Source organism: Capsicum annuum, unplaced genomic scaffold, assembly GCF_002878395.1.
Source record: "Capsicum annuum cultivar UCD-10X-F1 unplaced genomic scaffold, UCD10Xv1.1 ctg1183, whole genome shotgun sequence".
NCBI classification, from domain to species: Eukaryota; Viridiplantae; Streptophyta; class Magnoliopsida; order Solanales; family Solanaceae; genus Capsicum; species Capsicum annuum.
Window position 1 is genome coordinate 2,197,026 of NW_025816940.1, and position 25,924 is coordinate 2,222,949.

A 25,924-nucleotide genomic window follows, 5' to 3' on the forward strand; every position below is an offset into this window, starting at 1 on the left:
AATTAAAAACTTACCAATGAAAAAAATCTTAAAAACTCCTTGGAATCATCCAAATCTGAGGCCTCAATCCCCAAAAATGGTGAAAATGGAGTTTTTTTATTCTCAACTTGGGTAGAAATCATGAAAAATAAAATAGAAGCTCTTAAGAAATGGGGAAAATAGAGTTCTAAATTGATAGACAATGATTTTATGTGAAAATGCATAAAAAATCATCAAAATTAAAGCTTCCTAACTCCCAAAATATCAAAATATGAATTTGGGGTTTTGTATTCAACAATGGTCGCTTGCGTGACACTTTGATCGCTTATGCGTCCTGGTCAAATGGTTTAAATGTCTCTTATGCAATAAAAATTTTGTATACATGATCACACCAAAATACATGATCACACCAACACCAACAATTTCAAAAGCTTTTTTTGACCTCTGAAACTCATTCAAAATCCTATAAACATGATCCAATAGTGGAATTTGATTGTAAAACACATTTCAGTTACAGTGGAACCATCAAATATATGAAAACGGTCATTATAATAAAATTGACCCCCGGGATCCTATTTACACTATTGAAGAATCAAGGGTCAAATAGGATCTAAAGGCCACAAAATCGAACCAATCCCATTACTAACACAAATTCAACATTCCGGATCCAATGACAATATTCAATTTTAGAAAAAATATTGTTTTCACAAAGTTGATCCCCAAAATCTAATTTCACGATTTTTAAAATCGAGAGTCCAAATGAGATATAAAAGATATAAAACAACACCAACTATATTACCAGCCTAAAATCGACGTTTCAAATCTGCTAGCGCAGTCCATTTTGTCATCTGGTGCATAGATCAATAAATATTAGCCAAAGTTAACAATAAGGCTTTTTAAGGCACCAAAAATCACAAACTCATATAAATCACATCGAAATGCATTGAAAATTGTTCCAATCATCTCCATACCCCACAAATACAACAAAGCAACCACAAAAAGGGATAAACTGGTCAAATCAAACAAAAACAAATATTTGACATAAACCACCAACAATCAAATCCCCAGGTACACCATAGATGCAAGAGCTACTATATTGAACTACTCTTAACCTGCGTTAGCAGGCCAATCACACCTCCAGCGCACCTCAAACATAGGCGGCCTAAACCAGCTTGCAAAATGGGTGAAAATGCCCACTTAGTGGTCTTCCTTTTTGTCCTTTTCTTTTCGAATATGTCATGGTACTTTAGATATGATTTTGTAATAGTACTTTCTCCCATCTTTTCTTTCTTTTTTTTAATCAGAAATAACTTTTTGATGAATTTGTCTGTAGAATAAATGAATTTCTCCAAGAACAACAAAATTGTAAACTCCTTTAACCTTGTTTGGAATATGATGAAATTTGGAACCCAAGCACTTTTCAACCTTCTAAGCACATTCCAAACGTTTTTAAGCCTCAATTCTCATTAATGTCTTCATATTTTTAAACCCAATTGCTAATTTCTTCAAGCTATGAAACCAAAAAATGATGGAATTTTTAAACTTCTCTAAATTGCACCAACTTTTGGCCCTAAGTTCTCTTAACGAAGAGAACACTTTTTCAACAATTTCAACCTTTAATTTCAACCCAAAATCCATGGATCTTAAACCCACTTTCTTTACATTAAACTTCAACAATGGTGGACTTCTTCAATACTCATCTAAACACACTAAATGATCAAGTTCCAACCTAAATATCACTAGATGGAAGAGATCTGGTGTAGAAATATCAACTAGGACTCAAAACACAATTTTTTGAGGGGTTTTCTTTAAATGTTTTTTGACACTTTTTTTTATTCTTGATTTTCTAGATAATAAGACCCAAGATTGACTTCATGAGAAGGAAATCAAGCTCATCTCTTAATACAATATAGAGTAGTATCGAGCCATTTACTAGAATTCAAGATAGGAGCTCCAAACGATTCAAGGATTGTTCATAAAGCGGGAGGTACTTGTAGAAGCATTATTACCATCAAGAGAGTTTAATTTGTTGATGATCACACTTAAATTGGGTCAAGGGTCAATGGAGGAGCGAAGGGAATGAAAAACGGGGCTAGAAAGCCCCTTGGAAGTACATGCACCCAAGGCATTTTGGATCCACCTTTGATCCACTCTAGCATATTAAGAGCGGGTAAAAATAACCCCTAGTGGGCCTTTACTTTCAATTGGGTCATTTTTGGTCCCTAGGCCCCTATATGTGTAATAATTAGCTTAAACTATAAGTATTTGGGAGCTAGCGTATTTTCTTAGTTTTTACTTAATTATTGATGAATGCTTCTCATTGAGTGAGAGTGTTGGTAAACTCTTGTTCAACTTTGATTTAAAACTGTAGGTTTAGAGGGAGTTTATCTCTCTCTTGGTCACCGTAAGAATTAGGTACTTTAAATAGATAGTAGGTGAGGGTATTAGAGTTTGACATACTCTTTAGTTCTTAACTACTTATTTTTCTTGTGTCTTATTATGTATTTTATTGATTATGTTTCCTTTTACGTATCGTATTTAGTTTTCATAGTTTGATTGCTATCATTTGGTATTAGAGACTAGCTTGATCATTCCTACATAGTCAATCTTGTGTCTAATCATCTCAAAAAATGGAAAATTATAAGAAATATTATTATTCTTACGTCAAATTTTGATATTTGGAGTTTTCTTGTGTTTCTAGTATTAGATTTGAGTTTTCTAGAACTATTAGAGTCTAAATATTGGATTCGAGCCAAATCAAAGTGATATTGAGCCTAATACTATCATTGAAAGCTTGGGTTGATGAAGTTTAAAGTGGGTTGCTAGATTTGAAATTTTGGGTGAGGAGTTGAACAAAATAATGTGTGGAATGAGTTTATAATGTTGAAAGGTGCATAGATTCTAATTTATAACTCATTCCGAGCTAAGGTGAAGAAGTGGTGTTCTTGAAAAGATTGTTATATTCATCTTGAAAGTTTATGCAAAAGTAAGTGTTTGATCCAAAAAGAAGGAAGAAAAGGAGTGAAAAGGTATTTGTACTAGAGCATCTCCAAAGGATTCCAAGTATATTCCAATAGAAGAGTTGTAAGGAGACCAATCAAGGGGAATTTTTTACCTTTTGGCAAGTAAGGTAAGGGCCACTTTCTCCGAAGGTGCATTGCAGCTGCTGCCGCACCTCAATACAGTATCTAGGCTTCTCTTATGCCCAGCCTATGCTGGACATGTGTTGGGGATGTTTCCATATCTCAAGACAGTGAGAAACCTTCCCCTCTTATGCTGGATATGCTCTTGACCTGCGCCCAAAGTGTGTGACACCTCCCAAACGCAAATCAAGCCTCCCGAATATCAAATTCAAGTTCCAAACACATTCTAACACTCCTAAACTCAAATTTACTTAGGTTTGATTGCTTAGTTTCACTTCATGATTCCTAAGTTCATCTCTTCATTATTAAACCACTCAACAACTAGTAATTCACCTACTAAGTTAGTTGATTGGTTCTTGCGTCTGAATTCTTTCATCGTCTTATTTTTTTAAAGATTTTCTCTTGTTTATATCATTGTTAGTTCTTGATCCAAGTCCTTAAATTTTTAATTGAGTCATTCTAACAAGAATCCTACCCGATCAAGAGTAGAACTTAACACCTCGACTACCACACAGAGTATAAACCATCTTTCAACATTTGTGAACCAAGTGTGAGGTAAACAAAAGTGTGAAAAGTTGCAGGTTAATTTCTCTAGTGCTAATGTTTTTATTGTCTTTGTGAGTGTTTTTATTCATAGGTAAAATAATTACAGATGGAAAAACTTTGCAAGCCATGAAATACCATGCAACAAGTTTTATTTTAGTGGCCATTGAAACTCTCAACCGTAAAATTGATTCGATGGACGCTAAGATAAATTCACTTGACCTTAAGGTGGATTCTTATGAGGAGACTATGTCCAACATAGGTGGAAGAGTGGATACCATGGAAGGTTGACTAAAATCATCCCTATCCATACCTCAACACTACCATACCTCGACTAGTGGGCATACTCCTAATCTTTGTATTTCCATTTCCCCAAAAAGCCTTCACCAAATAATCAATCCACTAATACAAGCAAATGATTCCATTCCTCATGCCACTACCTATCAATTAAATTAAAATCCCACTTGACCAATCCAACCTTAATTCAACCAAACATATCAATAAAAACCATAAAACTAAATATCCTAACCTCCACTAAACCAAATTTCCCCATTCAAAGAACTCCTTAAAATTACCAACCCCTCTAAATAGAATAAGAAGAGAGAGAAAAATAACAAACGGAGTTTAGAGCATTCAATGAAGCCAAAATATTGGTAGAGGAAATAAAAGGTATACCAATGGATCAAAGAGGTTATCAAGGCCAATAAGAAAGATTTGGTCCGGCGCCTAATGTTAGAGAAAACTTAGGAAACTGACCCAAGGTTATTATCAATGGAACTAACAAGGTAATAGGGATTGAGATGTGGGTACCAATTCAATCAAGGTTAATCTTCCAACTATCAAAGGTGAGAGTGATCCTGAAGCTTATATCTCATAAGAGACCTCTTGTTAAAGGATCTTTTAAGTTAATGATATCACCAACGAGAAGAGGATATGATATTCCATATCCCAATTTAAAGGGTACGTTAGCGTACTTTGAAGGGTATTCCAATACTTGGTTAAATTATGTCAAGAGGTTTAAAAATGCATTGAATTATGGACATACACCTCCATAGGATGCATTGAAGGGACTCATGAGAAAAAGGTATGTGCATGAGAAGTGTAGACATAAGCTAGTTACCAAGTTATACAACTTGAGGCAAGGAAGCAAGAGTGTCTTGGCCTATTTTAGGTATGTGCATGAGAAGTGTAGACATGAGCTAGTTACCAAGTTATACAACTTGAGGCAAGGAAGCAAGAGTGTCTTGGTTTAAAAAAGAACCAAGTGTAAGAGTGGTGAGGCTCTTTTTGGACTAACTTGTTTGTTTGTTTTGTAGGATTTTGTTCTTTGCTGATTTTAGGTATTTAAGCTATGGAACCCAAGGTTACTACTTCCCAAACTTTGGGAAATGATATTGCTAATGCAATGTTGGCTATACTTGATTCCATTGACCGAGACATGAAAATGGTACGAACGAATATGGATTCAATAAAGGGTGATTTGACTTCCATTAAGGGTGACATGATTAGAGTGAAAGCGGGTGTTGATAGACTTTGTCCACCAAAGCCTCCATAAAACCCAAGTTACCAAGCCCAAAGTTCCGAAACCCGAGAAGTTCAAAAACCATTATACCCACCTTTGAACCAAGTCCAACAAGAAAGACTTGGTACTCAAATACTACCTCAAAATTTGAAGTACCAAGTTCCAAACTCACTTGACCAAAGGCCTTATCCTTTAGAAGTCCAAATATCCTGCACTTCATAAAATCCAATGCCTCCTCTCCAAAAGTTAAAATCCAAAGAGAATAAGTCCAAGCCTCAAGATGGATAAAAACTTGATATTGAGATACAAGAAGAGTGTGAAGAAAAGAAGGAAAGGGAAAGGAAAAGAAAAACCATGGGTAGTGAAGTTGGAAGGGGAAAAGAGTGCTTGATTTTGGATCTTGCCCACAAAGAATCCTTGTTAGTAACTAACCCAAATTCTAGCATTTTACCTAGCATTGATTCTTCATATGTGAAGGTACAGTAAGATATTATTTCAAAGGAGAACCTAAACGAAGTCCTTCCCGAACATGTTGGTGTTCCAAATGCACTCTTGGCCGAAAGTTCAAGGAAAGTGAGTTGCCCTAGTACAACTTGGTGCCCTCTACACTCCCTCAAGAATTAAATGTTGTGATGCGGCTATTAGTAGCAAAAGTGATATGATTTCGGGATTCCCTAGTGTAGAAAAGCATGAATCTTTCATGGGTAGTACTATTGTTATGTGTAATGCTCAATTTATTTTTAAGGGTAGTTCACTACTTGATTATGTGAGTAATGAGATTAAAGATCTTCAATTTGATGCTCTTTCTTATAATGTTGATCATGATATGGAACATGACCCTTTGAGCTTATATGATGAAAATCATGCTATTTTCCTTGCTCATGATGATTGTGCATTTGGAAAACTAGTGAATAAAGGTGTGCTTGTTCCTAGGAGAGAAATTTTAGACCACAACCCTTTAGTCTTGAATGATAACCTTCTCTTAAGGGTAATTGTCTTGATTGATTGTGAGTATGATATCCCAGTAAAAGGATGGGTTAATCTCGGCTTATATCCTTGGCTACATCATCCATTTGATCCTGGAACACTAGTGGGGTAGACAAGGGATTGCCTCGGCTTGTGCTTATTTTCCTTTTATATTTACCTTAGCTCTATCCTTTGTGATGTGTATACTAAGTGTTTCATGGACAAAACAAGGGATTTCTGGTTGTATTTCAAAAATGTACCCCCTTGGCGTGATAAACTAGTGAAAGGAATGGCTCATCTTGATTTAGTGTAACCCCCCGAAATTTGATTCCCAGGATGTCACACAGTGCTCCGAACTACAAGTAGTCCTGAGCAAACCCTGGCTACTTTCTACAAAATTGAAAACTTAAAATAGGGGAAATATGAATAGGAAAACATAATAAATGCGGAAATCTTATCTAAAGCATAGAAATCCCACAAATCTTTGTAAGACAATACTGAGAATCTAAATACTGAATCAAAGGTCTAACATTGAATCTAGCAGTCTGACAACCAATTACTATCTAAATCTAGAGAGTCACTAGGATAGACCCAGATGACTCAAACTGTCTAAAATGAATAAAGAAACATCTACTAATAAACTGAAAGTATGAATAGCTAAGTCCCCGAATTATGAGGACTCACCAACTGCAGAGATGTAGATGAGATGCTCGAAAATCACTCACGCTGCTAAGAATGAGCACCTGAACCTATATTATGAGACAATGTAGCACATAGATATATATGTGGATCAGTACTTTGAGGATGTACTAAGTATATGGGGGTGTATGCAATAAATAAATAATATCATCATAGTTTATAAAATCATACATGCTAAATGTAAATGACTCTCACATGTTTGAGTAATCTGAAATCTAAAGATCATAAATAATAAATGATAAAATGTATAATGCAAATCTTGTGAGCCATTACACTTAGTTCTGGAATCTGTAAAATACTTTATCTTAGGGCTTAAGAATCTTAAAACCATAACTTCCAAAACATATGTTTTTATCTTAAAGTTTCAAATCAATAGACTATTGAAGAGTAGGAGACATTTTTTGGGAGGTTTTTCTAATCGATATACACCATGTGAGCATCCATGGAGTCCCACGTCTGGCCCCCGTTAGGTAGGGTTGTTCTATCCTTGCCATCGGAATAGAACTTCTTATCTTAAGTAATTACAATCTTAGTCATCTACGTAGAAGTGGGAATAATCTTAATCCTATGGTGGCACATAGTTTTGGGGTATGAAACCGTAGCAACTTACCCATCTCGGTGCTAAATACTACTCTCATTCTTATGCTTAAAATCTTAAGAAATCCACTACAAAAATAGCACAAGGTTAAATCTCAAGTTATATGAACAAAGTGGATTCTTTATCTTAGCTTAGGACCAAAAGGTCAAATCTTTATCAATATCTGAGAATAATCTTATCTGAGGGTGCTCATAGCACAAATAATCTAAAAATAGCAATCTTAATTAGGGCATAATGACCCATGCATCAATCTCGTGTTAAAAAATCTTGAAGTTCATGTTTGATAATATAAGCATTTATAATTCATCATAAAATCTGAAAATTTCAGCAATATGCATGAAAATATGAACAAAATCATGGAATTCAACCTTTAAATAATTGAATATATCATAAACTTGTAAATAACAATAATGGGCATAAATCCTAACTTTAATTTCATGGGAAATCTCATAAACTTCAGTAAAAGTTGAATTTAAAACAAGTTTTGGGCACAAGGATGAAATGATTATCCTTGTTCATACACCACATACCTCAATTGATGATCTAGATGCTAAAACTTGAATCTTGGATCTTTATTGATGCCTTGGAGATGACTTCTTATAGTTCTTGAATTGGGGATTCTCAATCTTGAATTGCTTTGGAGAATTAATGGAGAAATTTGGATTTCTTGGGAAGAAAGTTTGATGAACTAGGGTTTTGCTTGAGAGAGATTGGAGGGGTTTAATTCATTATTTAGGATGGATTAAGGGATGGGAGATTTAGTAAAATGCCCCTCTTAAGCTCATAAACAAAACTGGAAAATGACCAAAATCCCGACTTTTGGTCGTGGCGCGGCGCACCACTATCGCGCCAAGCCATTGAAAAATGCCAACTGGGAATATACACAATGGCGTGATGCAGTGGTATCGCGTTACCACCTTGGATTAGACCTGGAAACTTGGTGTGATGCACTAATATCGCGGACCCTAACTGGAATTTGACAAATGGGAAATCAACCCTCTCCATAATGCACCAACATCGCAGAGGTCCACTTGAATTTGACAATCATCTTTTAAACCTTCTACGTGATGCGCTAATGATCAAAATGACAGTGTTTTACACTGGAACTTAAAATAGCCATAACTCCTTCACCGAGAGTCAGAATTGGGCAAATTTCGTATAGATGGAAAGCTTATTCAATTTCCTACCAAATGAGAAGTCTAAATCTAAAGAATTTCATACGAAATAAATAATATTCATTTTGGAAGCTATCCCTTAACATTCTAAGGACTAATTCAAACTAGGAAAAATCTCAGGGTATTACAATATCTCCCTCTTAGAAACATTCATATTCGAATGTTGCTGGTTAGACTAAGAAGACTGAGGGAAAATCTGAAGCTATAGGATAACATGTACAACTGAAGTAAATTATGAAACTTAATCGAAACCATTCTGAACTTCTGAGTAGTTCTGTGAGTGCATGAACTTACATGAGGACAACTATATAGTTTAATACGTGATTAGAAAAGAATTGAATCACGGAATGGTATTAACTTCTGCTACCTCAGAGTTTAAGGAGAAAAGGTGAGGGTACTTGGCTCTCATATTTTTTTCTGCTTCCCAAGTGGCACCCTCAACAGACTGATTCCACCAAAGAACTTTGACCAAGGGAACTTTTTTGTTCCTTAGTCTACAAATTTGATGATCTAAAATCTCAACTGGAATTTCTTCGTAAGAAAGACTGTTCAGAACATCTGAGCTTTCTAAGGGAACTACAATAGTGGAGTCACCGATACTCTTCTTAAGCATAGAGATATTGAATACAGGATCAACAGCTTACAAGTCTGCAGGCAAATCAAGCTCATAAGCAACTTTCCCAACACAACTCACAATTCTATAGAGGCCAACATACTGGGAACTAAGCTTCCCCTTTTTGCCAAATCTCTTCACCCATTTCATGGATAAAATTTTCAAATACAACAAATCACCAACCTCAAACTCGAGGTCCCTTCTACTTACATCTGCATAGGATTTCTGGCGACTCTGGGCTATTTTTAATCTTTCTCTAATCAACTTAACTTTCTCCATAGCTTCAAATACTGCATCAGTACTAAGCAAAGCGACCTCATCCACTTCAAACCAAACTATGAGTGATCTACATCTCCTCCCATAAAGAGCCTCAAATGGATCTGTCTGAATGCTAGCATGATAACTGTTATTATAAGCAAACTCAATCAATGGCAATTGCTCATCCCAAATACCCTTAAAATCAAGAGCACATGCCCTCAACATATGTCTGAGGGTGCAAAGATGAACTAAGATGGACTTAGGTACCAAGATCCTTCTGAAAAGCTCTCCAATACTGGGAAGTAAACTGAGTACCCTTATCTGAGATAATAGACAAAGAAACCCCATGCAATCTGACTAACTCTTGGATATACAACTTAGCATAATCCTCAATTATTTAGGATGTATGAACTGGCAAGAAATGAGCTAACTTAGTTAATCTGTCTATAATAACCCAAACTGAATCATGATGACAACGTGAATGGGGTAAACTAGTCACAAAGTCCATATTCACCTCTTCCCACTTCTAAGTGGGGATATAAAACTCTTGCAACGTACTACCAGGCCTTTGGTGCTCTACCTTAACCTATTGACAAGTTGCATATTTAGCCACAAACTATGCTATATCTCTTTTCATACCACTCTACCAATAGATTTCCCGCAAGTCGTGGTACATCTTGGTATCACCTAGATGAATATAATAACGCGCACCGCGCACTTCAGCCATAATTCTCTGTCTCAACTCATCAAGACCAGGAACACACAACCTATTTTGATATCTCACAAGCTATCTCCCCCTTGGGAGAAAACCTCTACCTTTTGGTCTCTCACTAACTCTTTCAGTTTGACCAAACTATAATCCATATCTTGCTTCTCCTTCACTTCCAAAATGAGGGACGATTCAAAACCACTCTGAACCCAAACATTCCCTTCAGCTGAATCAATCAACATAACACCTAATCTAGCCAAATGATGAACTTCTCGAGCTAACTCTTTCATATCATTCTCCATATGAGCAAAACTGCTTATAGACAATCTACTAAGGGCGCCTGGTACTACATTGGCCTTGCCCAAATGATATAACACACTTATATCATAATTCCTTAACAACTCCAACCACCTTCTCTAATAGAGATTCAACTCCCTCTGAATAAACACATAATGCAGGCTCTTGTGGTTCGTGAACACATCAATATGCACACCATGCAGATAATGTCTCCAGATTTTCAAAGCAAATACCACAGCAGCTAATTCCAGATCATGGGTTGGGTAATTCTTTTCTTGAGGCTAGGATATGACCTTACCTCTCTGCTTCAACACACAACCTAAACCAACTCTAGAGGCATCATAATACACCATAAAATTGTTTGTACCATCAGGTAATGCTAAAACTAGGGTTGTAGTGAGTCTTCAGCTCCTGAAAACTCTTCTCACAAGAATCTGACCACTATAACTTAGCATTCATTTGGGTCAATCTAGACATAGGAGACGCAATGGATGAGAAATCTTTAGGAAAACGGCGGTAATAGCCAGCTAGACCCAAGAAACTCCTAATGTTTAATGGAGAGATAGGTCTAGGATAATTTTTTACGGCTTCTGTATTTTGGGGATCGACTCTAATGCCATCGATGAAAATAATATGACCGAGAAAGGATACTAACCTTAGCCAAAATTCACAATTACTAAATTTGGCAAATAATTTATGATCTGTAAGAGTTTGTAAGATAATTCTAAGATGATCTACATGGTCATCCTCACTATAGGATTACACGAGGATATCATCTATGAATGTTATGACAAACATGTCTAGATACTGTTTGAACACTCTGTTCATGAGGTCCATAAAAGCTGCTGGGGCATTAGTTAGCCTAAATGACATGACTAGAAACTTAAAATGACCATAATGGGTTCTAAAGGCCATCTTTAGAATATTACATTCCCTTACTTTAAGCTGATGATAGCCAGATCTAAGGTCTATCTTTGAGAAATAACTTGCACCTTGGAGTTGATCAAACAAGTCATTAATTTTAGGAAGAGGACATTTGTTCTTGACTGTAACTTTATTTAGCAAGACGATAGTCAATGCACATTTGCAAAGAACCATCTTTCTTTCACACGAATAGGACGGGAATGCCCTATGGAGAAACACTTGGCCTTATGAAACCTTTATCTAAAAGATCTTTGAGTTGCTCTTTCAACTCCTTAAGCTCTGCGGGATCCATATAATAAGGAGGTATAGAAATAGGCTGAGTATCCAGGAGAAGGTTAATACCAAATTCTATCTCTCTATTGGGAGGTACCCCTGGGAGATCTTCTGGAAAAACATCAAGAAACTCATTGACCACTTGGACGGACTGAATTATTGGAGTCTTAGACTTAGTGTCTTTAACTTGAACTAAATGGTAAATACAACCTTTGGATATCAACTTTTTAGCCTTAAGATAAGATATGAAATGACTCTTGAGAGATATTGAATTATCTGACCACTCAAAAACTTGCTCCTCTGGAAACTAAAACTTTACCACTATGGTGCGACAATCTATAGAAGCATAACAGGAATGAAGCTAATCCATAACCAGAATAAGATCAAAATCAACCATTTCTAACTCTAGCAGGTCTTCTAACACGACTTTATGACGAACAGTGATAGGACACTTTTTATAAATCTATTTAGCAACAACTGACTCACCCACTGGGGTATAAACTAAGAAAGGCTCAAGGATTTTTCAGAACTTATCTCAAAATTCACAACAACTAGCGTGGTCATATAAGAGAAACTCAACCCAGGGTTTAACAACACATAAACATAAGAATAAAAGACACGAAGCATACCAGTCACAACATTGGGTGAATCCTCTTGCTCGTGACAGAATGGTAAAACATAAAACCAATTTTGGCATTGACCGCCACTAGTACTGGATGATACACCCTGAGGAGGGGCTGGGCGACCTAGATGAGCTGGTGTACTATTAGCCTGAGTCTAAGGATGAACATCTATATTTCTCTATCTAGCATGCAGGCACTCTTCAATTCTGTGGCCCACTTTCCCAAAACCTTAAAAACCTTTCTGACTCTACAAATATTTACCTCTATGATTTTTATCACACTTAGTACATTGAGGATAATTAGGCTTCCCAATCACACAATTTTGAGATTTGGACATAGAAGACTTACCCCACTATTTCTTTCTATTTCTGGGTGTAGGAGCATTGGCTGAATAAGGTGCAGACATAGATGAATAATTCTAAAACTATGAACGATTTCCTTCTTCAAAACCTATTCTGACCATAATCAAACTACCATGTTCTAGCCTTCTTATTTACTCTCTCTCTTTCTTTCATCTTTTCTGCCTCAATCTGCTGAGCATATATCATCAATCTAGGAAGATCCATGTCTCTAATGAGCATAGCAGTCTTACACTTCTTAACTACCAACTCAGACACACCGGTCATAAACTTACTCATGCTTGACCTAAGGTCAGCCATTTGATCAGAGGCATACTTAGACAACTGGTTGAACTTGAGGTAATACTCCTTCACTGTCATTGAGCCTTTAATCAAGTTCATGAACTTTTCTATCTTATTTTTCCTTATCTCATGTAGGAAGAACTTGTCGAAGAACGCATCCTGAAATATTTGCCAAGTCATAGGAGTTGCATTCTCCCATCTACTTTTCTTCCACATCACTACCTAATCATAAGCAACTTCCTTCAGCCTATAAGAATCAAATTCTACACTTTCCTCTTCAGAAACATGCATAATTTGAGTGATCTTCTTCACCTCATCTAGATAAAGTTGTGTCTCCTCACCTGTCTTCGACCCATAGAATTCTGACAGATTTATTCTCATAAAATCTCAAATTAGCCACAGCTAAGTCCCTATCTTACTGAGGTAGGACTACAGCCTGATGGTTTCCCTGAACATTAGTTGTCACAGCTTGGGCTAGCGCCTGAAAGTCAACTCAAAACTCTGCATGTGATACATTCTCGTTCAAAAGATCTATAGGCTAAAGTGGCTGGTTATCATTTCTGCGGGCATTAGCTCGACGATGAGGAATTTTCTATCATATGAAAGCATGAGTTAGAAACAGATAGAGACACTGAATGCACGATAGATCATGAAAGAAAAAGATGATTTCCTAAGAACGTTCCATAGCCTCTTGCTCATTGATGTGGCGTACTTTACACCAATGATCAAGACTCTACGTAATGCGGCTCGTCTGACTCCCTAGAACTCTCTAAACCTTAGGTTCTGATACTAAGTTTGCAATGCTTCAAAATCTAATTTTCGAGATGCCACACGGTGCTCCAAACTACAAGTAGTCCTGAGCTAACCCTAGCTACTTTCTACGAAATCTAAATCTCAAAATAGGGAAAGATGAATAGGAAAACATAATAAGTGCGAAAATATTATCTATAGCATAGAAATCTCATAAATATTCGTAAGACAATACTGAGAATTTGAATACTGAATCAAAGGTCTAACACTGAATCTAGTAGTCCGACAAGCCTCTACTATCTAAATCTAAAGAGTCATTGGGACAGGCCCCAGCTGAAATGAATAAAGAAACATCTACTAATAAATTGAAAGTATAAATAACTAGGTCCCCGAACTATGAGGACTCACCAACTACAGGGATATAGATAAGATGCTCGAAAATCACTCACACTGCTAAGACAGAGCCCCTGAACCTACATTATGAGACAATGTAGCACATAGACATATATGTCGATCAGTACTTTGAGGATGTACTGAGTATATGAGGGTGTATGCAATAAATAAATAATATCATCATAGTTTATAAAATCACACATGCTAAATGTAAATGACTCACACATGCTTGAGTAATTTAAAATCTGAAGATCATAAATCATAAATGATAAAACGTATAACGCAAATCTTGTGAGCCATTCACTTAGTTCTGAAATCTGTAAAATACTTTATCTTGGGGCTTAAGAATTTTAAAACCATAACTTCCAAAACATATGCTTTTATCTTAAAGTTTTAAATCAATAGACTGTTGAAGAGTAGGGGACATATTTTGGGAGGTTCTTCTAGCCGACATACACTATGTGAGCATCCATAGAGTCACACGTCTGGCCCCCGTTAGGTAGGGCTGTTCTATCCTTTCCATCGGAATAGAACTTCTTATCTTAAGTGAATCACAATCTTAGTCATCCACGTAGAAGTGGGAATAATCTTAATCCTACGGTGTCACATAGTCATGGGGTATGAAACTGTAGCAACTTACCCATCTCGGTGCTAAATAATACTCTCATTCTTATGCTCAAAATCTTAAGAAATCCACCTCCAAAATAGCACAAGGTTAAATCTCAAGTTATATGAACAAAGTGAATTCTTTATCTTAGCTTAGGACCAAAAAGTCAAATCTTTATCAAAATCTAAGAATAATCTTATCTGAGGGTGCTCATAGCACAAATAATCTTGAAATAGCAATATTAATTAGGTCATAATGCCCCATGCATAAATCTCATGTTAAAACATCTTAAAATTCATACTTGATAATATAAGCATTTATAATTTATCATAAAATCTGAAAATTTCAGCAATATGCATGAAAATATGAACAAAATCATGGAATTCAACTTCTAAATATTTGGATATATCATAAACTTATAAATAACAATAATGGGAATAAACCCTAACTTTAATTTCATGGGAAATCTCATAAACTTAAGTAACAGTTGAATTTAAAACAAGTTTTGGGCATAAGGATGACAGGATTATCCTTGTTCATACCCCCATACCTTAATTGATGATCTAGATGCTAAAACTTGAATCTTGGATCTTTATTGATGCCTTGGAGATGACTTCTTATAGTTCTTGAATTGGGGATTCTCAATCTTTAATTGCTTTGGAGAATTAATGGAGAAATTTAGATTTTTTGGGGAGGAAGTTTGATGAACTAGGGTTTAGTTTGATGAACTAGGGTTTTGCTTGAGAGAAATTTGATGAAAAGTGGATGTAAAGTTCTTTGGAAGGATTTAATTCATTTTTTAAGACGGATTAGGGACTGGGAGATTTACCAAAATGCCTTCTTAAGCTCATAATCAGAACTGGAAAAATGACCAAAATCCTAACTTTTGGGCTTAGCGCGACGCGCCACTATCGCGCTAAGCCACTGGAAAATTCCAAGTGGAATATGCACGGTGTCTCAACATGGTGGTATCGCGTTTCCACCTTGGATGAGACCTGAAAACTTGGTGTGACGCACCAATATCGCGGACCCTCACAGGAGTTTGGCAAATAGGAAATCAGCCCTCTCCATAATGTGCCAACATCGTGGAGGTCTACTGAAATTTGACAATCGTCATTTAAATCTTCTAGGCAATGCGCTAATGACTGAAATGACGGTGTTTTACGATTGAAACTTAAAATATCCATAACTTCTTCTCCGAGTATCGAATTTAGGTGTTTTTGGTATCGATGAAAAGCTTATTCAATTTTCCACGCAATGAAAAGTCTAAATTTGAAGTATTCCCCATGAAATAAATAATATTCATTTTTGAAGCTATCTCTTAATATTCTAGAGATGAATTCAAGCTAGGAAAAATCTCGGGGTATTACATTTAGACCCTAGTCTACTAGTTCCATTTGATCCCAGTGTGTTTGTGGGAGTGGAAGGTATAGCTTCGGTTTATGTTCCTTCGCTATTGATGATAATCCTATTCACTTTCTTTATATCCTTTATGCTAAGCTTTTCATGTCAAATATCAAGGATACGTGGATATATGTTAAGTGTGAACCACCTTAGAGTGATGATATATTTGTGGTACTAATGCTAACCCTCCTACCAAGAGGATTTTGTGTTTGTTTTATTCTCTCTTTGGTTTTGCAAGATGTGAATTTGAGGACAAATTTCTTTTAAGATGGAGAGGATGATAGCACAAAGAGTACAAGGTATTGTCAAAGGTTTAAGTTTTGGATTGAAGACCTTTTAGAGCCTCTTCAAGCCTTGACCATGCAAATGGGAGCTTATTAGAGCATGATGCCTTCAACCAAGGGAGTGTACTTGCTTAAATATGACGAGGAGGAGCCTTGAAAGCCTTGCATTCCTTACACTACATGGGCACCTTCAACTAAGGGCATGGAGGTCTTTTTGATCTCTCTTTTTACACTCCAAAAGAGCACCCTTCATTAAGGGTATTTTAGTCATTATCTTGTAATAATATAAATATACCTTTTAGCTCTTATTTTCATTAGTTTTTGGACATTTGAAATGAGTTAATTCTAAATTTTAGTCTTCTTCTTCTCCTAGAGAGAGAATCCGAAACTAGGGTTAATACTAAGTGATGGATTTCACTTGTGTTGACAAATTGGCAAGAAAGGTTGGTGTTTGGTATTGTGAATTCCTTTATGTCCACCTAAGAATAAAGTGTTATCCATCTATGGTGAGGTGTATTTAAGTGATTAATGTATACTTAGGTGTTAATCATTAGAGTTGGTGTTTGTTTCATTACTATCTTTCATTTAATGCAATTTTCTTCTTGTTTCTACTTCATCTCCTCTTTCTTTAGTTGCTGATTTTTGCTACTTTAGTCTTAATTTTGGTTATAGCTTTGTTTTAGTTATCAAATCCAAACTTACACACACACACAAGAGATTAATATTTCATTAGCATCAAAGTTACTCTAAAAATGAAAGAAATCTCCTATTTATAGTCTAGGGTTAATTACTACAAATTATGGGCACAAAAGTGACCCATTTGGAACAAGAAAACATGGAAGCCTACTTTGGAATCTGATTGAGCATGTTGGGTGCATGTGGGATGCCCTTCTGGAGCATGTTCTTCTGTTTTGACTTGCTCTAGCAGACCACGAGTAGGTTGGGCGCTCCTCTAGAGCAGATGGGGTGAATGTCACCTCCTAGAATTTTTTTGGCCCTATCTTGCACTCCTTTGACCTCTTTAAAGTTCGTAGACCCTCCTTAAAGGTAATCATCATCCATTTGACATCTTTTGATAGCACTAAGGGGTCGTTAAATACCTCTAGCATCATAAGCACCCCATCCAAAGGTCCGGAGACAACTTGTATTGTATCAGTTACACTGTTGGTGAATTATTTATTGATTGTTATCGAGTTAACCGTTAAGATTACACATGAAAATTTTTCTTCATAGAAAATTAGTTACAGATAATGTGATAAACATAATCTAATAGGGTATTTCAAAAATTATCAAGTAATTTACGCCTAAGAACCAGATTTCATTAAATTTAATATAATATACCATTGCTACAAAACAATGTACTTATAGCTATAAAATTTAAGCTATGAATTTAAAATCTCTAGCTATTACCTAGTAATAGCCACAAAAATATAAATTCTGTAGCCACGAAAATTAAATTGACAAAGCTTTCTCATTTTTGCTACAATTGCTAGCAATCTTGGCAATACTTACCCAAATAGCTACAACTTTATGGCTACACTAAAATTTTGTAGTTGATTATAAGTTTTTTCCATAATATAAAATTTATTATAGTAATAGTAACCTTTTAGCTATGATAAACTATCTAAAATAAAATATTGAAACCAAACAAATATTTTTGCTTCCAGATATAAAAAGATATGGCCAGTTAGATTAGATAGCTACAGAATTTTTGCTATATTAAAATTTCGTAGATAATTAATATTTTTTTGCACGAGTTGGACTTACTGTAGTAATAGTAACACTTTTAGCTACAATAAATTATTTGAAAAAAATATTATAATTAAATAAATATTTTTGCTTCTAGTTATAAAGACCCTATGTAAATAATTAAATGATATAGCCATAGAATTTTTGTTGTAATAAAATTTCATAGCTAATTATAAATTCTTGTCATGTATTGAAATTTGTTGCAGCAATACTAGTTTTTTAGCCAAAAAAAGGTTGTATAAAATAAAATGTTTTTGCTTTGAGTATTGAAAGTCGTGGCAATTGTTAACTTATTAAATAATTATTTGTCATGATGAAATGATATAACCACAAATTTATTATTGTGATAAAATTTTGTAGCTAGTAATTATTTTAACTACAAAGTAAAATTTGTTGTAACAATATTAATCTAGCATAATTAGAGGTGTTAAACATTTTATTCGATTCAATTTTACTACTTGTAAATTTCAGTAAATGGATGACTATATCCAATTAGTTTTGATTAACTAATCATATCAAACTTAAGCATAACTTCTCTTAAGTCACATTAAAACTTTATCTTGACCAGGTGTTTCCTGAATTGTTATTTGACTAAAGTTTATTTCGTCATTATTATATTTTGATCTATCTAGTATAATTGAAGATGTTGATAGTTCGATTTAATTCAGTTTGTCTCCTTGTAAGTCTTAAATATAATTTAAATAAATGAGTAGTTACATTAACTCTAATTAACTAATTATATCAAATTTTAATAACAATAAGTCTTGCTCAAACTTCATCATGACCAAGTGTTTACAAAATTCTATTGGACTTGCCTTTGTCAATTTAGTACGATATGGAGTGTTCATCATCCGACTCAATTCAATTTAGAAGATACTACCCGTTCAATTCAAATGTATTCTAAATAAATGAGGGATTATGTCTAATTGCTTTTGGCTAACTAATTATATTGAATTTAGACAAAACTTCATTATGTCTTTATTCAAGCTTCATCGCATGTTCAAGTGTTTCGACAATTCATATTATTTAACTCGGATATGAGCTATCATGGCAATACTTTTACCGTTTAATGTAATTAGAGGTGTTCATCATTCGACTTGATTCAGTTTAACAAAAATTCAATAATTCTAACTCAAACTTTTATCTTAATCAAATATTTCGTGAATTATTATTTTATTAGGACCTAATCTATCTGAACGGTACCTTTGATCTGCTATTAATTTGACTAATTAATAATTATAATTAGTTGAGCTGAGAATTAATGCATGAAAATAAATGCTATAGAAATATATCTATAGCATAATTTATATCTAGTATGTATTAACTATAATTTAATAAATTAAAACAAATGAGTAAATCTAATAACATACATGGATTGACAACAATATACTTACATGTTGCAAAAAATTATCTTAATTGTTTGTAAAATTCATATTTACTCAAACAAATTGTTTAGCTTGTGAACTAAATATTTTTTTTTCATCTTGTTGTCTGTATGGGTTAATTTTCATGGTTAATTTTCATCATGTAAGTGCATATTTATGTAGTGATGAATTTCTAGGATAGAATTACTGGGAATACCTCCTTAGAGAGCCATAACTTTGTTTTTGGAAGGTGGCAGAGCAAAGCTCAAGAATCTGCCTTATAACGTCGACGAACCATATTCCTTTATTTGTGGTTTTTTAGGTTCACTAGGAATTGGCACCTTCAAGGTCATTTAACTCTGCCTATCTCTTTCATTGTACCCAATTAAGTCATATATTACTCTCAGATGATTTTATTTTGTGTTTTGAACTCCGTTTTGTTTCTCCATTATGCCACTGTTGGTTTGTTGCTTGAAAATTTGAGGTGGGTCAGTTAAATTGTTGTCGGGAAGTTCGTGATTTTGATATTTTGAAAAATGTTCTTCGTAAGACAATAATAATATTGGTGGTAAATGCAACAAAGACTTAAGCTTTTATGGGATTTTCAGCTCTTTGCTTTATTAATTTTGCCAATTGTTTGATGCCACGGTTTCTTGAGTTTTTTTTTTTTTTTTTGGAAAATGCCAGTAAGATTTTGTTGGAAAATTTGTGATTTAGATACTTGAAATGTGATCTTCAACAGACTGCAATAAGTTGACAAATCATGAATATCTAAACCACATACAAGAATAATTGAACCCAACAAAAAAAAAAAATTCCTAGCCTAAAAGGTTACGCCAACTATATGAATACAAAACACACCTAACTTTAAGGGAATTATTTGGAGTCGATAGACCTCACTGACCAATACTAGCAAGTATCTTCTTCTAGATTGGCTTGATGGCCTTGCCAAATCTTCAATTGCACCAGCATTCAAAGGACTCACTACTGGAAATTATCCTTATAGTGACGGTTGTAAAACCGTTGCAATAGACAACAAAATCGTTGCTATAGCTCTACCGCAATGATTCAACAAGCGTCCTATATGTGGGCGTTGTGCTAGATCTATGGCAATGGTTTATGCGACGGTTGGCTGAAACCATCGCCCTAAGTGAAGCTATAATAACGGTTATTTTTTGACTTATTGGGGCACCTCTTTTCATCTATTACAACAGTTGCTAACCGTTGCAATAGATTTTATTGCAATGACATAAAACCGTTGCAATAGCATCTATTACGATAGTTTTGTTATTCCGTTGCAATGTTTTTTGAGTACCTATTACAACTATTTCATTAAACTATTGCAATGGTTTTATTTGTCTTTTTCAATGATTTTTGACTACCTATTGCAACGGTTTATTGATCTATTACAACAATTGTTTCCACATGTTAATAAATTGAAACAATTTATATAAAGTCACTCATATTAATATAAATTTTTATTTACATACATAATAAATTATAACACAATATATACACATCACAAAACAAAATCATTCATTAATAATCTCATAATCCAAAATATGCAACAAGCTAGTAATTTAAATCCGAAAGTAAAATGTTAATCAAGTCCAAACGATTTGTTAAGTTTCTATATAGCAGTAAGTACGAAATCATCAGCATATTTCTGAAATGTATCCAGAGTGAACTCTGGACCAGGTCCAAATCCAAACCTCTCAGCTTCACCAGGTGTTTACTGGCAACATTATCAATTACCCGGGTCTACTCCAGTTTTTAAGCATCTTCTTCTTTGCTTTTTCTTAGGAGCATTAGCTTCCCACATCCTTCTCATCGAATCTCGATTCTGAAGTTTGTCAATCCTCTGAACACGGGTAGCAAATTTGGAGTTCTCTCATATAGTTTTTTCCTTAAGAGGGAATGGAGGTTTCCACGAAGCAGGAGGTACTATGCGACAAATTCCATAAGCCTCTGATTTGGTGTGTATGCTATCCATTTATGTCAGCGTATCTCCAAATTCCTGGAGATTTAAAAAGAGTTATTGAGAAAACTTGACCAGGCAAGACTCATAAAAAACTCTTCAAATTATGGATAACAGAAGTGAATGCGTGGACTGTTCAGATGGAGACACTGAAAGGAGTTGATTAGCCAATTAAAATAGGACCTCTTTAGCTTGATAGAACACCGGAGCGTCCCCAATATCAGGCCTAGAAGCTTCCTCTGGATGCCATCTCACATTTACCTGTTCCAAGCTTAAAACTTTAACAACATATACATGTAACATACCTACAACTCTATTGAACCAGACTACTCAACCACTTTAAAACAGCATACTACTCAACTACAACTCTTTATTGAACCAGACTACTCAACCACTTTAAAACAATATACTACTCAACCACTATAATATTGAACCAGAAAAATGTTATTCCATGCCCTTCCTAGTCAGAAGCAGAGCTAGGATTTGAAGTTTATGTATTCGAAATTCTAACTATTCCAAGTCAATGGATTCTAAAATAATAATTTCGAATATCAGATTAATTTCCTAAGAAAAATACGGCGTTTGAGCCAAGACTACTGGATTCGGCTGAACATGGACCCGACTTGTAGCCCAGCTACCTTCCTTCTACTTCTCCCATTTTGACCCCATATTAAGAATATTGTAAATCTATCCATAAACTTTAGTAAGCTTGTGCATACTTACTTTGAAGTAAGCTTCAAGAACTGGTCAAATCACTTGAACTTCATCAATAAATTCAGGAAAAGAGAATGACCTTCATGAAACATATTTCAAATTTATAGACAAACAGCCAAAAGTGAAAATGAAAAGTCAAGCAAAAGAAGCTAGTAATCATATGGATCTCTGCTATAAATCTCTTTATATGGCATTGCAGCCGGAGATTTAATTATATTCTCACAAAAACTGTAACATTAAGATGGAAACTATAATTTGATCTTAAATTGAGTATCCATAACACATCTTTTAAAATGGAAATGTCTAGCCATACTCTTGGAATTTCTGAACAACGGAATTATTACTCATTTCCAATATGTAATGAAGATCTTCTGTAAACTATCATCCAGAACATAAAGTACTTAATATAACTCCACATTAAATGCATTCTAGATCAAACCATGTATATCTTAAACATAACAAAGGGAAAGAGTTGAAAATGAAAATCTATTACTAGCACAAAAGATAAAATTACAGTGAGAATTAGAAAGTACCTCCTACCACGTTGTTACAAGAGGTTCACACATTGCAGTTAAGTGTTTACTGGATATCATAGGGGATGCAGCCCTCTTGGAATAAACATGTCAAGAAAAACACTTTCCTTACTGGCTACCACTTACCCAAACAACAACAAGTTTTTATATCTACTGCTGCCAATAAAAAAAGAAGAAGACAAAAAGGACGAGAAGAAGAAGAAAAGAAGACAGACCTTGATTGTTACTATCAATAAATGGGCGATTGATTTGCTGAATATTGCCCTGTCATATAATATGACAAGAAAGCAGTAAAAGCAACCATATAAAACAATGTTTAGAAACTTCCGTGTGTTGCACTTGATCGATTTCAAAGAGATATTCAATAAATAGACCAACAGAAGCACCAAAGGAAAAGGCAACAATCATCAAGAGTGAGATCCGCATCCTCTGCATAGACAGAAGAAGAATAACTCAACAACTTTGAAGAAAATCTACTAGTCATTGATCGCGTACCACGCTTTATGGTGATGTAAAGCAAAGCCAGAGTAAACTTGCTACAGAAGAAAGGATGTGAACACCCTTCCCACTTCGCAGAACAAGTGCAAGTAAGATCCAACAGTAATGCAGAACAGAACATATCACCGAAGAACATAAAATACACCTATATATTCAGCAAAAACTAATCAATCACAGGAAAAAGCATAACCAAAAATGCATGTTTTCCAGCTAATTAGACTAATTACAAACACGATTCGAAATGTTAATATACAAGTAGCAGCATGATACTGCAGCAGAAATTACAGCAATAATAATTTAAAATCTCTTGACAATCGAAATTCATCATCGCCTTATTTCTTACTATTAGAAAACAAACCGATTATCATTATCGGCAATACTTCAATATATTCTGAGAACCAAAAGTCTTCAGTACTACCGAAGATATTCTGATCAACTATCAGTAAACAAAACTACAATATTGAAGTATGATTTCACAACGTTTTTTGAATAGTTTCTTAAATTACAACATTTTTTATTAATTCAGGACACTAAATGTATCATAAGGTTTTAGGATGAATGTACCACCTCCAAGCTTGTGTGAGCGTGCACGGGAATTACTCCAGAATTCATGAGGTCTTGAATTCTCCAATTCCTATTGAAGTACCATGTCGCAACATTCATCACGTTGATTATCATCTCTGGGAACTTCTTTCCTTCTTTTTTAGTGCAGAGAGTAAAAGAAAATGGAAATGGAAATGGGGAAAGTGGAAAAGAAGAATGAGGAGCGTGAGCTGTGTTTTATAGTCTGTTATACATACAAAAGTTCATTACCAGCGGTATATTTACGATATTACCTTTTTGTTACGGTTTTACCTTTCTGTAAAAGGTTCACAAGCTCAGTAAGGTCTTATACATGAATGTAATAGAAATTGGGTTTATACAATAAAATTGGTTTCTTCACTTCACTTCTGTTCTTCCCTATTTATCACTCTCTCAGATCCACTTCCAGCCGGTTACACAGATCCTGGTTAGTGTACAATTGGTACCAGACCCATTGATTCCTTTCGAATTCTCTGCTAGACTCAAAGATTTTGGATGAAGGATGGAAGAAGGTGGAGGCACAGATAGTCTGAGCACCATATATAGTTATTAATGTCTTGATAAAACTATCTAATTGAAACTTTCCAAGAAGCCTATTGAAAGAAGGTAGGAGGAACTCATCCTGAAATCTATTACGTGACACTAATCAACTTCCAGAATTTGGGTATTTACTATGAATCACATCGGAATACATTTTAGAGAGGACAACAGAATATAGATACAAACATGCTTTACCTGCTTTAACGTATTGACGAGATAAAATCTAGCAGTAAATTTGTAGTAGTAGTTAAGGACCCTGATACCATATGTACTATCAGATTTTAGAATCAGATTAATACCCAAAATAGAAGAGAGATCAACCACACTCACATATAATATATTCATATATTACACAGAAACAGGAAAAATATCATAATCACTAAAAGAAGGGAAGGGAGCTATTTTTGCATGGAACAGCAAGTGCTTGTAGGTAAGTAACACGCTTGGCCATAGAAAATGAAAGACACAGGACACGGCAACAAAATACAAGGATAAATATATTCCAAGAGAATTCAAGCTATTAGTTATTATCCCTTTTGATTACTAAACATATTTCAATGTAAGCAATAACCTCTGCCACTAAAAATATTTAAGAGCAAATACTTGAACTAAAGAGACTGGCAAAATAATAAAAGTCTTCCTCTATAACTTCTATTATACTTGCCAATTACAGCTTTGCGCATCCATTAAATAACACAACAAAGAAGAAGAAAATCCTCATTTATTTGGCAATTTGAGAACTGAGATGTTCGTATGAAAAACATCATAAGGCGCACGGAGTTACCAGAAATTTTCTGAATTCAAGTGGTCACATAGAGTTACACGAGAATCTCGTTCACTGCAGTACTCACAGTTTACTCATTTTCTCCATAAAGCTACAAAAATAGCATAAAACGGCATCTGAACTAACCCCACGAGACATCTAAATGGATGGAAATTTCACTAAGAGGTTGAAATTTCACTAAGAAGTTAAAATTTCACAAACAGATTACTGTTCTGGGAAGATTGTTGTTTACCATAAGCTTAATTTCACTAAGAGCTCGAAATTTCACTAGTCTATGAGATTTGAAAGCTTGTTGTTTGAGAAAATTTCACAATCGCATTCGGAGCTTGTTTGTCTGAAATCCCAAGAGAAATGGAACTTTATTACGAGCTGCGAAGAGCTTGTTTGTTTGAAACAGCAAGAGAAATAGGGCTTTTAGCTTAACCTTTTGTTCTATTGAGAAAGATAAAACCTTTTTTAATAAAGTGAAAAAAAATTGGCGGACCACGTGTGAAAAATTACGGAGTGAATTAATAATTATCTATTGCAACGGTTAATTCTTCCATTAAGTTTCACCATAGATGTTTTTATAAAAACGGTTCCAATAGAGTTGTTGTACATATATCTACTGCAATAGTTCATAGCGCTAAGTCATAGTAATAGACCTATTTATTTATGGCAACGGTTGAAAGCGTTTCCATAGACAGTCTATAGCAACGCATTTGCACCCGTCGCTAAAAGTTTCGTTATCATAGGCCCAATTTCTGGTAGTGCCTGTTTGGTGGTATGTGGCATTACCCTC

General features: G+C 34.8%; 1 long non-coding RNA gene across 4 annotated transcripts; it reads right to left on the reverse strand.

Moving 5' to 3' along the window:
• Positions 1 to 21,027: 21,027 nt before the first annotated feature.
• On the reverse strand, positions 21,028 to 25,680 carry LOC124890085. 4 transcript variants are annotated; one of them, XR_007048942.1, is made up of 5 exons: positions 25,144 to 25,680; positions 23,805 to 23,871; positions 22,740 to 23,168; positions 21,676 to 21,753; positions 21,028 to 21,531 (listed from the first exon to the last, which is right to left on the reverse strand). It is a non-coding gene; the product is annotated as an uncharacterized LOC124890085 (long non-coding RNA). The 4 variants fall into 4 exon arrangements; XR_007048941.1 differs by lacking the exon at positions 23,805 to 23,871 and adding an exon at positions 22,216 to 22,285 and having other exon boundaries at positions 22,955 to 23,168; positions 25,144 to 25,672; XR_007048939.1 differs by lacking the exon at positions 23,805 to 23,871 and having other exon boundaries at positions 25,144 to 25,673.
• Positions 25,681 to 25,924: the final 244 nt, after the last annotated feature.